This window comes from Belonocnema kinseyi, chromosome 6, assembly GCF_010883055.1.
Source record: "Belonocnema kinseyi isolate 2016_QV_RU_SX_M_011 chromosome 6, B_treatae_v1, whole genome shotgun sequence".
Classification (NCBI taxonomy): domain Eukaryota; kingdom Metazoa; phylum Arthropoda; class Insecta; order Hymenoptera; family Cynipidae; genus Belonocnema; species Belonocnema kinseyi.
In genome coordinates, this window is record NC_046662.1 from 108,361,243 (window position 1) to 108,376,038 (window position 14,796).

The window sequence follows — 14,796 nt, forward strand, 5'->3', positions numbered from 1 at the left end:
CCATTACAAACTTAAAAAATAATCGCCATACTTTTTTTGCAGCTTCAAAAATTTTTTTAAATGTCATTAAATTCTGCTGAAGGTGACTTGAAGCGCATCCATAATAGCTCAAGTAGTATGTTGAGCGCGAAATTTAAAAATAAAATTCTAAATTGGCAAATAAATGTGACTAAATATATGTTATAATTTATATGTCTAATTTTACACAAATTAAATACCTTCTGAGATAAGAATAATATCAAAAATGAGAATCTAAAAAAATCCTTTATCTTTAGTCCTGACATCTCGACTCGTAACCTCAAGGACACTGCTTGACTCCTCTCACTTGCAGCGCACCGTTGTTGTCTGAGGATTCCAGTACGTGGCGTTAGCATCCAGACATTAATCTTAAATTTGCAGGCGGAAAGTTAATTAACTGCTACTAAAAGAAGATGCATTTGAAGACGCCTTCGGACCATGTAAATGACAGGTATTTTATTTTTTTAAGAGTTTAACGCTGAAAGAAAAAGTATTGCGAACGTGTCTAGAAGTACCGATTATAATTTAGAACATTGTAGAATATTTAGACAAATAGGGGATATATTAATAGATAAAGATGGTAAATGATATGCAGAATGTATAGTTCAGGGAGAAAGAGAGATGGAGAGCGAGAGAGAGCTATGTATTAAAAATGTTTTAAATCAAAAATAATTTTGTAAGATTGCAGAAGGCTTTGCGATTGAGTGACTTGAAAAATTTTAACAGATTCTTAATAGGTCCAATTACATACAGTTGATCACTGTAACAGATTTATATTTTTATATGGATATTGCTAGGATGTCAAATCAGCCATTTAAGATGAAGAAAATACAATTTCAAAACGCTTGCCAGAATTTATAAAATAAATCTGCTCCATTAATATTGGAGTTGACTAAGAAACGTTGAAATTGTCTTTCACATAATTGAGGAATCTGCTAAAAAAGATTCAATTTATTTACTTGAAACATTAAAATAAAGCATCATAAATAAGAAAAATAAATTCAGTAGTATTAAAATTTAATGCAAGGAAACTGTGAATCAAACATTATAAAAAATGACACAGTGATCACATGAATATCTGCTTTCTGGAAATTTTTAAATCCATAGTTAATATAGTTTTTATAGAAATCGAGGATATATATTGCCTTCTAGGTAACTAATTAAATTCAGAGATCATGAAAGTCCTGAATCTTTTAAAACTAACGACATCATCAAATTTTACTTGTCATTTTTCTTAAACAACTTCAAGGTTATTGTACATCACGCATTACATTTGGCGATGTTAAAAAACTGTATCCGCACGTATCGATTATAACTTAGAATCTTCTAGAACAATTAGAGAAAGAGGGAGATATATTAATATATAGAGAGGTATGTATTAAAAAATATTTTAAATCAAAAATAATTTTTCAAAATTACAGAATGCGAAATAAACTATTATAAATTAAGACCAGGTAGGTTTCCTGTAATTATAATATTACATCAACTATTTGAGATAAAGAACATATAATTTGAATAATTTGAATGCTCTTGCTAGCATTTATGAAATAAATCAGGTACATAATTATTAGAGTTGTCTGTAACCACCAATGAAATCATTTTTCACATAATAGAGTGATCTGCTGGAAATATTTAATTTAATGACTTGATACAATAATATCTAATGCAAGGACACTGTGACTCAAAAATTGAAAGTGAAATATTACACACGTATATTAAAATGCACTATTATGTATAACAGCTGAAAATCTTGGTCTTTCTTAGAACTAACATTTTGTTTTAAATTGCGGTTAAATAAACCAATTTAAAGGGGGCATGATTTCAATTTAACAAAATAATGAATATATAGCTGATTCAACTATAGCAACTCAGTAAACGAAAACTTAGTTCCATTAACAAGAGGTCTTTGATTTGCATAGATTATCATAGAGTGCGCCACAAGCAGATATGCTGCTTTTTCTTCTAGTTGTAAATAGAGGATGGTGATGAGGAGAAGAAGAAGGAGGAGGAGGAGGAGGAGACGATAATATTACAGTTCAGCAGTTACTGAAAATATTAGATTTAGACGTAAAATAAAGGAGCACATCGGCTTCCAAGCAACACCAAAAACTAAAGGAACTGTAGTTAGTAATACCATGTTCCTAACTACTGGGTGTATACTCACTCTCGGTGCTGAATTCTGCGCTGAGCTGGATAAATCACCATCCTCATATATCGACTTCATTGACGTCTTAAATCAATATCTAATAATGCAGAAATTTAATCTAATAACACTGATCGTGAACTACCAATGACATTAAATTATGCCGTTATATAACAGTTGCAAATAATCAGTTTTCTTAGAACCAACATTCAATTTTTGCTAAATAAATCCAGTTAAACAGATAATGATCTTTGATAACCAGAATCATGAACATACTTTTGATTTAACTATGTCAACTTAGTAAATGAAGAAGAGTTAAGAAGAGGTTAAGGTTAAGAAGAGGTCTTAGGTTAATGAAGATTATCATGGAGTGTAAAACTATCAGGTACGCTGCTTTTCATATAGGCGTAACCACGTTTCTCCTGTTAAATCTTTAATTCTCCTAAATCAAGGTAGATAAACTATCAAAAATGTATGTAGAAGAACGAGAGAGTAGAGGAGGAGGAGAAGGAGAAAAAGGAGGCGGAGGAAGATGAAGATACAGTAATGATTTGGTTAAGACAAGTAGGTACTGAAAATATTGGATTCAATGATTACATCATCCGAATTGTATTTTGTGTGGCATTTGGATGTGCATGCATACTAAGTGTATCTCCATTCTTTATATTGCACTCTGCGATGAGTTTGATACATTCAGTTAAATAGATAAGGATTTCTTATTAATAATATCGTGAACATACTTTTGTCTCAACTATAGCAACTTAGTTAACGAAAACTTATTTTCAATAACAAGAGGTCTTTGGTATACAGAGATTATCATTAAGTACGCCACAATCAGATATGCTGCTTTTCTTATAGTTTTAAGCACGTTTTTTCTCTTGTTGAATCTTGAATTATTCTAAATCAAGTTAAATAAGCTCCTGAAATACATGTAGACGAATGACAAAATAATATGGGGGGGGGGGGACTTCAAGAGGAGGAGGAGGATATGATAATGATTTAGTTAAGGTTCATCACTTAAGGTTAATTAATAATCAAAATAATTTGGTGTACATTATTTACGTTTCCAGCTAGTTGATCTTTTAAGAGACTGCGCAATCGATCCTCAAACTTATTGGGTTGTTCCCAGTAGTTTCACATTTTAGATTCTCTTTTTTCTTTTATTTTATATTCTGAAGAAAGGTTACTTTCAGCATCATCTTCTTCCTCATGAGCATTATTATCCTCCTCATCATCGTCATTATCATGCTCATTAACATCTTCATCATCAACATCATTTTTATTATCGATAAAGATCTGTCATGTTGGCCAAATTCTTCTTCTGGCTCTACTTTATGCTTCTTCACAAGCGGTTCCATAGCTTGTTTCTTGTCCAGTTTGAAAATCTTATGCTTTCGAGGAATTGCTTTCCTCTCCTTATCAATCCTACTGTCAGATTCTTGCATTGGCCTTAAATTTTGAGTTACCTTTAAAATTTGGTGGAAAACTCTTTCAAATAGCTTGTGAATCTTGGCTGAGCAAGAGTATTTCTCATTTCTTTTTAAATTATCAAGCCTTGAATAAGTTCTGGAACAATTTTAACAGGTGCTAGTCAACTTGCCACTGACGCAATAAAAATGGATGTTCATTCATGGAATCTGACTTTATATCCCCTCCTCCACCTCCCCCCCTGGTCCTCGCTCTGCTCCTCATGTCCGTCTTCATTTTCCAGCTTCTCTTTCCTCACCTCCTACTCTTCCAACTTATCTTCAAACAGTTAAAAAATAGTTGCACTTTTAGTCACCTTGTCACTAACAGAGTAAGCATGTCTGTTCATTCATGGAATCTGAGTTTATATCCTTCTTTTCCTCAACCTCTTCTTCTCCTCCTCCTCATTACCTTTCATCACCCCTTTCTTTTCCAACTTCTCTTTCTTCAATCCCTGCTTTTCCAATTACTCATCCAAACAGTTTGAAAACAGTTTGCTTTTAACTAAAAATCTTTGGTTGAAACAATATTTTTAAACTGTTTTGAAGAGGAGTTGGAAAAAAGCGGGTAAAGAAAGAGAAGTGGGCAAAGGAGGGGATGAAGAAAGTGAAGTTGGAAAAGGAGGGGGTGATGAAAGAGAAGTTTGGAAAGGAGGGGATGATGAAATAGAAGTTAGGAAAGGATGATGGACATAAGGAGGGGGAAGAGGAGGAGCAGGAGAAGGCGTGAAAGAAAAGTAAGGAGAGAAGGAGGAGTAGTGGAGAAAAAGTGGGAAGAGGAGAAGGAGGTGGAGGAGAAGGAGAAGGAGGAGAAAAGGAGGATGAGGAAGAGGATATAAACTCAGATTCCATGAATAAAAGCCATATTTACTCTGTTAGGACAAGATGACTGAAAGTGCAAGTGTTTTTTAACTGTTTAGAAGAGAAGTCGGAAAAGGAGGAGGTGAAGAAAGAGATGCTGCAAATTGAAGATGGATATGAGGAGAAGAAGTAGGCGGAGGGCGAGGATGAAGGGAGGAGGAGGAGGATATAAACTCATATTCAATGAATGAACAACCATTTTTACTGTGTCAGTCGCAAGATGACTAGCACCTGTTCAAATTGTTCCAGAACTTATTCAAGACTTGATAATTTAAAAAGACATGAGAAACACTCATGCTCAGTCAAGAATCACAAGCAAGTTGAAAGCGATTTTCACCAAATTTCAAAGGTAACTCGAAGTTTAAGGCCAATGCAAGAATCTGACAGTCGGATTAATAAGGAGAGGAAAGCAATTCCTCTAAAGCATGAGATTTTCAAACTGGACAAGAAACAAGCTATTCAAGAAGCTTGGAAACCACAATTCTCTCCACTAAAGAATCTATCATCCATTACTCAGAAATAAAAATGTGAAGTGGAACCGCTTTGAAAGAAGCAAAAAGTAGAGCCAGAAGAAGAATTTGGCCAACATGACAGTTCTTCGTCGGTAATAAAAATAATGCTGATGATGAGGATGTTAATGATCATGGCAATGACGATGATGATGAGGATAATGATGCTGATGAGGAGGAAGATGATGCTGAAAGTAACCTTTCCTCAGATACACACTTAGTACGCATGAATAAGGTGTCACCTACAGTTTCTTTAAGTTTTTTTGTTATTTTAAAGCTGTTGTACTCCTTTTATTTGCACATCCAAATGGCACACAACATACGATTCGGATAATATAATCATTGAATCGAATATTTTCTGTACCTATTTATCTTAACTACATCATTACTGTATCCTCATCCTCCTTTTTCTCCTCCTTGATTTAGGGACTTCAACATTTAACAGGAGAAGCGTGGTTACAGCTATATGAAAAGCAGCGTACCTGACAGTGGTGCACTCCATCATAAACTTCATTAACCTAAGACCTCTTCTTAATCAAACTAAGTTTTCATTTACTAAGTTGACATAGTTGACACAAAAGTATGTTTATAATTCTGGTAATCAGAAATCATTATGGGTTTAACTGGATTTGTTTAACAAAAATAAAATTTTGGTTCTAAGAAAAATAATTATTTGCAACTGTTATATAAGAGCATACTTTAACATCATTGGTACTTTACGGTCAGCATTATTAAAATAGATTTCTTTATTATTAAATATTGATTTAAGACGTAAATGAAGTCGATACATGAGGATGGTGATTTATCCAGCTCAGCGCAGAATTCAGCACCGAGAGTGGAGATACACCCAGTAGTTAGGAAGAAGATATTACTAACTACAGTTCCTTTAGTTTTTGGTGTTGCTTGGAAGCCGATGTGCTCCTTTATTCTTACGTATAAATCTAATATTTTCAGTAACTGCTGAACTGTAATGTTATCGTCTCCTCCGCCTCCTCCTCCTTCTTCTTCTTCTCCTCATCACCATCCTCTATTTACAACTAGAAGGAAAAGCAGCATATCTGATTGTGGCGCACTCTATGATAATCTATGTAAAACGAAGACCTCTTGTTAATGGAACTAAGTTTTCGTTTACTAAGTTGCTATAGTTGAATCAGCTATATATTCATTATTCTGTTAAATTGAAATCATGCCCCCTTTAAATTGGTTTATTTAACCGCAATTTAAAACAAAATGTTAGTTCTAAGAAAGACCAAGATTTTCAGCTGTTATACATAATAGTGCATTTTAATATACTTGTGCAATATTTCATTTTGATTTTTTGAGTCACAGTGTCCTTGCATTAGATATTATTGTTTCAAGTCAGTAAATTAAATATTTTCACTATGTGCATAGGGATCTCTTAGAAATCTGTTGGTATTTTTTGAGTCACTCAATCGCAAAGCCTTCTGCAATCTCACAAAATTATTTTTGATTTAAAACATGTTTTAATACATACCTTTCTCTATCCATTAATATATCTCCCTCTTTGTCTAATTGTTCTAGAATGTTCTAAGATGTGATCGATACGTGCAGATACAGTTTTTTAAGATCGCGAAATATAATGCGTCATTTACAATAACCTTGAAGTTGTTTACGAAAAATTGCATAGTAAAATTCGATGGTGATGGCATTAGTTTTATAATATTCTGGAAACATAGCACGAATCACTGCATCTGTAGAATATCGGTAAGGTAGGTTTCTATGGACTGGCTTTTATGACCTCTGAATTAAATTAGTTACCTAGAAAGCAATATATATATCCTCGATTTCTATAAAAACTATATTAACTTTGGATTTAAAAAGTTCCAGAAAGGAGATATTCACGTGATCACTGTGTCATTTTTTATAATGTTTGATTCACAGTTTCGTTTCATCAAATTTTAATACTGCTGAACTTATTTTTTGTTATTTATGATGCTTTATTTGAATGTTTAAAGTAAATAAATTGAATCTTTTTTAGCAGATGACTCTATTATGTGAAAGATGATTTCAACGTTTCTTAGTCAACTCCATTATTTATGGAGCAGATTTATTTTATAAATTCTATCAAGCGTTTTCAAATCGTACTTTCTTCATCTCAAATGGCTGATTTGACATCCTAGCTATATCAATATAAAAATATAAATATGTTACAGTGATTAACTGTATGTAATCGGTCCTATTAAGAATCTGTTGGTATTTTTTAAGTCACACAATCGCAAACTCTTCTGCAATCTTACAAAATTTTTTTTGATTTAAAACATTTTTTAATACATAGCTCTCGCTCTCTCTCGCTCTCGCTCTCCATCTCTCTTTCTGCCTAAACTATGCATGCTGCATATCATTTACCATCTTTATCTATTAATATATCCCCTCTTTGTCTCAATATTCTACAAGGCTCTAAATTATAATCGACACTTCTAGACACATTTGAAATATAACGTCTTTCTTCATAGCTAATAGTTCATTTCGCATCCTAGCTATATCAATAAATCCTAAATCTATTGCAGTGATCCACTGTATGTAATAGGACCTCTTAAGAATCTGCTGGTATTTTTCGAGTCGCTCCATCATAAAGACCTCTGCAATATTATAAAGTATATGTGAAGTAAACCATCTACGTCATCATCTTATCTCCCGAGCGGCGTCTCAGCTATCAAAGAGGATGATGATTCACCACCCTAAACTCTTCTGCTCAAACCTGTTTAAACTTGCAAAATACATTTCTCAGAAATTACCTTCAAAATAATCATATCACACACTCTAAATCAGACATCAAATATTTCTCAGAATTATATTGACATTAACAAGCAATTATATTTAACGATAAATTCATCAATATACAGGAAATATGATCACCTAGCCCTCTTAAACACCCTGACACGGATACATACCTTATATCTCACACGGATATGCACTCACACATAGCTATCCAGACTCCGTCTTACTTTTTGCTATTCGTATGGAAAAAAGTTGAAACTTGGCAACACTATAGATAAGGATTCTTGGAACTATGGTGACGTCATCAGAATGGAATTTTGTTTAGATAGAATTGTTTAACATTATATGAAATATGGCGCCCCTGTCAGCAAATTTTAAAGGAGAAAGTTTAATTAATTTAGTTAACATAGATAAGGATTCCAGGAATCGACGATGACGTCGTCAGAATGGAATTTTTTAATACATAAATTATATTATTTTGGGATGAAAAACTTCTATTCGAGGAATAGGAGGTATTAAATAGCCTAATGTTGCGATATCATATATCGTATTATATCCTATTCCATATTTTTGGGGCTGAAAAGTTTCTTTCCCATGATTTTTAAGTATTTATTTCCAATATCGATCGTGTGATTCGGATACTCCGAAACTGTGATTCGTAAGGCAGCACAAGGAGGGAAACCAATCTTACAGCCTTCTGATCTTCAGCCGCAAGTTTGCTATTCGTGCGGAAAAAGTGAGCCAGAATCGGTCTTACCTATCTACTGTTTTTAATGCAAATTTTAACGTAGAATTCGAATTTTAACAATTTAGAAGTTGATCTTGCTGTTTTTAAAAAAAGTTTTTTAAGAAGAAATCGAAGAAGGACTTAATGGTGTCTTTAAGGGTACTTTGAAGAGGCTCCTTTCGGTTCTTTCGGTCCGCGAGGAATCGTGCAGTGTTAGATGTATATGCATTTTCGGCGGTTATAATGTAGATTATAATGTATTGTGTAATAATTTGAGTGAAAAATCGACTTTGTATACTTCAAAATGTGAGTATTGAGACAACGTATGCAAGAAATGAGACAAAAATATTTAACCGTGCGGTTAAAAATTCAGAACCGAGTACTCAATTGCTAAATATCGTATAAGAAAGGACTTTGACCATTCGTCGATTGTATCAATTGCAGAAAATAATATTTTTTACGATTCTCGGGGAAAAATTGTTGACCAAATTCGGTTTTCTTTTTACAAAATACTAAATGTTTTACAGGAAAGAACTTAATTTATAATAATAAACCATGAATTATTAATAAAAGTCAGACCTACGCAAAAAATACTCGGCTACTTTTTTATTATCATTGTATAATTTATCAAATTCAGAGTTTATTCCTATTATTAGTCTCCATTCTTCATTGTATAGGTGTACTTTATTCATTTCTTCTATGTATACGTTTCCCTTTAGTTCTTCTATTGTATAGTTAGTCTTCGCTGTCGTTATCAAAATCGTGAGTAGGGTTATCAACACGAGCGTCATCTAAAAAATAAGTCATGCATTGGTCTATATGTAATCTAATAATTTTATTATCATATCTAATTTTTAGGTTATTATTTTCCAATATTTCTATTATTTCCCCGGGGCCTTTCCAGTTCGGATCTAGCTTGTTTTGTTTAGTGCTGTTTTTCCACTTAACCCAATCCTTTTCCTTGTATATTGGATGTCTTCTAACTTCCATTTTTTAACTAAATCAGAGTAAGTCAGATTTGGAGAAGGGTTAATTGTTGAGTGGATGTTGGGTTCTCTTTCGAAGGTGGCTTCCAAAGGTGATATTCCGAGAGTATCATTTTTCATTGTATTGATTGCAAAGTTGATGTATTTCAAGTTATCATCCCACTCTTTAGTGTTTTCGGCGATAGAAGTTTTAATAAGATTTTTCAGTGTGGAGTGCATGCGTTTAATATTACCGTTAGGCTGGGGATGAAACGCAGTCGTTTTTACGTGTTGAATTTTTAATGCTTCTTCAAATTATTGCATTAGTTCAGAAAGAAAATTTTTAACCTGGTCCGTTAGGATTGTTTTGAGGGCTCCAAATATATAAATATAGTGATCAATTAAATTATTAATAATTGATTCTGTAGTTTCATTTTTTAACGGTATTAATATTGTATACCGTGTTAATCGATCTTGTAGGCTTAGTATATATTTGTTCCCTTGAATGGTTTCTGGTAAGGGTCCGAAAATATCAAAAGCAATTTTCTCATTAGGTTTAGCAGGAGTGTCGGGTATTATGCTACTAGCTTGATTTTTAATCCTAGTAGTTTTCTGTAGTTGGCAGATAGGGCAGGATTTAACATATTTTATTATGTCATTGTCCATTCCTATCCAATACCCTAATTTCTTAGCCCTATCTATTGTATTTTTCTCTCCCAGGTGCGTTGAGTGAGCTTCAATTATTATATTTCTTCTTTCTTCTTTGGTTAGTTCCCTAGTGTTTGAGAAACATAAGTGGAAACTGGATTCACGGTAATTATTGGAAAGATATTCTATCATTTCTTGGATTGTTTCTTTTTCTATTGGTGTGAATAAAGGATCTCCAAAAGCTAATCTCACTAAAGTAAGTTTTCTAGATTTAATTTCATCAATTACCCATCCTAATATTCTCAGCCATTCTTCTTCATTAAAGGGTGGCATTTCTTCCTTTTTTATGTATGTCCAAAGTTTTCCTACAGAGTTGGGTTTAACTTTGACTGTTCCCGATACTGGATTTAATCTTTTAATCTCCACTCTAAAAAATCTCTATATAATTTATCTTCTGCGATGTCTTCCTTTTGTTCGTCTAGAATTGGTTCTGGATCTTCTATCGATGAGTCTGAATTTTCTATTGAGGGTTCTCTTATCCTTCTATGGGGTATTTTGATTTTGTTTTCTCCTTCTAATTTGACTTCACTTATTTTAATAGGTTTGGTGGCTGTTACCGGTTCTGGCGTGTTTAAGTCTCGAACAGGGGTGTCGAATATTTCTATGTCGGGAAGTTCTCTTTCAATTTCTTGGATGTCAATTTCTTCTAGTGCTTGTTCTAATAAATCTTTTTGAGTAATTGGAAATAATCTTGACAAACAATCAGCTGCTTTATTTTCTTTCCCTTTTACATATTGAATTTCATATTTATACTCTTCTAGTTTAATTCTCCATCTTAACAATCTTGAGCTAGGGTCTTTACAATTATGTAGCCAAACTAGTGCTTTGTGGTCGGTTTGAATCTTGAATTTATTTCCCAAAAGATATTGCCTCAGACGTTTGACGGCCCATATTATTGCTAGGAGTTCCTTTTCAGATATACTGTAATTTTGTTCTGCAGGGACTAGTGTTCGGGAAATAAATAAACAAGGATGTCCATTTTGAGATAGAACGGCTCCTAAGCCTTGATTTGAAGCGTCAGTCTTGAGCGTGAATTGTTTCTTAAAGTTTGGGAATTTTAAAACGGGTACGGTGCACAGTGCATTTTCAAGTTTATTAAATGCCTTTTCGCATTCTTTCGTCCAATTGAAAGGAATGTCTTTTCTAGTTAACAGAGTTAGGGGTTTGGCTATTGATGAGAAGTTTTTGATAAATTTTCTATAATATCCTGCAAGCCCTAAAAATGATTGTACCTGTTTTACCGTAGTTGGAATCTTAAATTCTTGTACAGCTTTGATTTTATCAGGATTAGGTTTAACTCCATCTTTGGTTATTAAGTGGCCCAAATATTCCAGCTCAGGTTTGAGATATTCGCATTAGGTTGGTTCTAGTCTTAAGCCAAGATCTTTAACAGGCTGTAAGACATTCACTAGATTTTTATTGTGTTCTTGTAAGGTTGATCCGAATACTACGATGTCATCAATATAAGCAAAACATTCTTTTCCTATTAACCCTCTGAATTCATTGTCCATCATTCGCTGAAAAGTTGCTGGTGCGTTTTTCAGTCGGAAAGGCATTCGATTGTACTCAAAATGCCCTTGAGAGGTGGAGAATGCTGTATATTTTTTACATTCTTCCTTCATAGGAATTTGATGGAAACCAGCACTCATATCAAGAGCAGAAAAGAATTTGGCTTTTCCTAACTGATCCAAAATATCATCAATTACAGGTAATGGGTAAGCATCTTGATCAGTGTCTTTATTTATTTGTCTATAATCTATAACCATTCTTAGTTTATTTCCTTTTTTTGGAACTATCCATAATGGTGAATTAAAAGGTGATTGAGAGGGTTGAATTATTCCTTTTTTCAATAGGTTTTGGGTTTCTTCCATTGCAAATTCCTTATGTTTTTCTGGTAGTTTGTGGAATCTTAGGTTTTTTATTTTGCCAGAATTTAAAATGATTTTATGTTCTGTAAGTTTTGTGCAGGGGAGTGGGTCACCGGGTAATGTGAACACTTCTTGGTATTGGAGGAGTATTTTATAGATACTTTCTCTAACTTCATGGTCTTTATTTCCAATGTGGTCTAGTTTTATTAATTTTTTTAATTCTCGGATTCTTTGATTGTGCTCTAATTGGTAAGTCGTAGGCTGTTTCGTCGTTTTTTCTTCATTAGAAAAATTTTTATCTTGAGATTCTATTTTTTAAATTATATCATACTGTAGGTTATCTGGTATTTTTTCGGTGTTCCTGAGTCGTTTATTATAGGTATTATTATTTCACCATTTTTGATTGTATATATACCGTCTGGAATTAAATTGTTTTCTTCTATCCAAATTTCGTTATCTTTGTCTTGGGTTTTGTAATCTGAATACTTGTTGTGTATGGGGTCCTATGTAATTACCGTTGTCATGTAGCGGTAATTTTTTATTGCCCAAAATTAGAAAGTTTGGTGCTATGGAATATCTTGAAAATTGTTTAAAAAATGGTAAGCCTACTATACCGGACTCTGGTAATGGGAATCATAATTTATTATGTGAAAAGGGTGTTTTTTGGAAAGATTTGGTATGAATACTGCTTCGGATATGTGTTTATCTTCTCCCATGGCAAATGTTTTTTTTAATTTAAAAGGTTTCGTGTTTTCTGGTATTTGATGTCTTTTGATTAGATTCATTGACGCTCCTGTGTCTACTAATAGGTAGTATTCATTTCCTCGATGGTTTCTTCCTCTGATTGATTTTAGTCTCCCACTGACGGCAGATATTCTGCTTGGTTCTCGTAATCTGTTTGCTCCTGTAATTCTTCCGTTGTCATTATTTCGTTCTCTAGTTCTTCCTCTTCTGCTTGAATGTTTCTGACATGTGGTAGTCGATTTGAAAATTGACCCGTTTGAAAATTTGTAATTTTCATTGTACATTGGTTTGCTATAATTCCCAAATTTCCACACTTGTGACATTTTATTTTCATTTTTTCATTTTGTACTGTATTGTAATTATGTGATTTTTGGATTAGTGTTGTGTTAGCCTGATATTTGGGTAATTGAATAGGCCTGGGTTGGAGTTTGACTGATGGTTTCGGTGGTATCTGTCGAATAGGTTGTGACTCTCTTAACCACATTTCAGTTTCTATATCGTGACTCTGCGCTTCTGCTAAACTAGACGGTTTCAATAACCTTACCTGAAGACCGATTTCTTTTCTGAAATTGAGAAGATATCTGTTAATATTTTCTTCTTCCTCTATGTTCAGTCTAACTCTTCTTTCTGTTTGGTTGACATGCTTTGCTTGGGCGGCATAGTTAAGTTCATTAGTTAACTGCCTAAATCGTAGGCTAAAATTCTGTAGTGATTCTGTTGCGCCTTGTTTGCATACTTCTAATTTGCTTTTTATTGCTAATACAGAACCAGTTTGTTTCAGATTTTGTCGTAGTGATGTGTATAAATCCTCAAAAGAATTTATAGATGTATATCGGGTCGCTTTCTCCGCTAAGCCTTGTATTTTTTTTGCTAAAATTGAATCTAAAAGTAGATTAGGCTGGGTACATCTAGTTTTAGCCTTTTTAACGTTTTTTATAAAATCTTCTACTCCAATATCATCTTGACCATTAATTGTCCTTATTGTTTCTATGGCTGAGAAACGAGCGACTACTCAGAGAAAGGGAATCTCTGAGTAGTCGTTCGTTTCTCAGCCTTCTACGTTCGATAGCTTCCCTTTCTTCCTCTTCTTTGGTAGAGAGTAAATGTGTTCTAAATTCCTTTCTAAATAACTGTTGATGCATCTCTTCTTCTTCTGGGTTATACTTATTTGGTAACAGAGGTCTTGTAACTTTCATTTTTTTTCCTATTGTTTGTGTTTCAGGCATTCTCGCTTTTACTTCTAACCCACTTTCTAAGTCTTCCGTTAGTTCGGGTTCTAAATTTGAGTTTACTTTCATTTTGGTTTTAGTTTCTGTATCCTGGCCCTCTGTTAATTCTGGTTCTTTATCCGTTTCAATTTCTCCTCTGTATCCTAAATCTTTTGCTATCTTTTGAATTTCTTGGGTCCTATTTCTATTTTCTATGTTCAATGCTACCATATTGGCTGTTAGGGTTTCTATGGTAGTCCACATCCTTCTCATAGTTTTTCCATCCATTACATAGGGTAAGGTTTGAGAAATATTAGGGGATTGTGTTCCTGACATGTTAAAGGAATTGTCTGTTGCGTACGTTTCGTCTGTATCGTAGTCTGTTTTAGCCTATCTCTAAAATCTATAAATGCCAGTGTACTTATTCTAATTTGTTTTGTGTCGAGTGTTAAGTATCGCGATTTTCTTTTGTGTGCTGACTACTTTGATATTCGTCGACTAGTTGCTACAAACTAATCGGCCATGCAAAAGTACCGCAAGATTTTGTTGACGATGAGATTTCTGGAGTGCAAGGACTATCTCAACGTGAACCGATAAACTTTACCCCACCGGAAATGGAATTATCTTTGATTCAATTTCCATCGCCTTCCGCATTCCGCAGAGGGGATTTATTCTCTTATCAGTTCAATTATGTCTAAAGTGTGTACATATGCTTACGTTTAAAAACAGGTATTAATATTCTATCCGTGAAGTTCTTGTAGTCAATTCTTCAGACTTGTTGATCTTCTTGTACGTAGCTGCCTGTAGAATTCTCAGATGCTCAAGTGTCATCAGTTGTTC

The 14,796-nt window shown here is 33.6% G+C and overlaps 1 protein-coding gene and 1 long non-coding RNA gene across 2 annotated transcripts in view; both read left to right on the forward strand.

Moving 5' to 3' along the window:
* LOC117174605 overlaps positions 1-8,131 on the forward strand; it is a 35,035-nt gene extending 26,904 nt beyond the window's left edge. The window contains exons 2-3 of the long non-coding RNA XR_004467321.1: positions 276-469; positions 7,526-8,131. This is a non-coding gene — a long non-coding RNA (uncharacterized LOC117174605). The remainder of the gene's footprint in view (positions 1-275; positions 470-7,525) is intronic.
* Positions 1-14,796, forward strand: part of LOC117174603 (putative sodium-coupled neutral amino acid transporter 11) — a 341,087-nt gene that overhangs the window by 57,368 nt on the left and 268,923 nt on the right. The gene's annotated exons all lie outside the window — the stretch shown is intronic.